Raw genomic sequence first — 493 nt, 5'->3', positions numbered from 1 at the left:
CCAGAAACTGGAGCACCTTCTCTATTTCGCGCTTTGGATCCTGCAGAGAGACAGGCAGACAGACTCTCAGGTGGTGAGACATGATGAAGGATAATATGCTACTGAGTAGAAGTTTTCCTAGCCACTCCTGGACGTGTTGGTAGAATGTGACACATCTTTCTTGTATTCATTTGGGACCTAATGCAGAGACCAGTGGGTTGTGGAGCAGGCCTCTGATGAGCAAAGAGCAGCTCTTTTAATGAGTGATGCATCATAATAACCAATGATTTCTAGAGCCCAGAAAAACTTTTGAAAAAAAGGATCAGCAGAGGCTTGCTATCCTGTACAACTAACTTTAAACACTCCATTTACCAAGTGGGCTGCTACCAGGGCCGGCTCTAACTTTTTTGCCGACCCAAGCAAAAAAAAAAAAAAACCCCCCCCCCCCCCCCCAAAACCAAGCCCCCCCCAAGCGCCGCCCCGCCAAACCAAAACCAACCACCCTGAGCGCTGC

The sequence above is a fragment of the Terrapene carolina genome, unplaced genomic scaffold, assembly GCF_002925995.2.
Source record: "Terrapene carolina triunguis isolate 2854851 unplaced genomic scaffold, T_m_triunguis-2.0 Scaffold28194, whole genome shotgun sequence".
Lineage (NCBI taxonomy): Eukaryota > Metazoa > Chordata > Testudines > Emydidae > Terrapene > Terrapene triunguis.
This window is presented reverse-complemented; position numbering follows the sequence as displayed.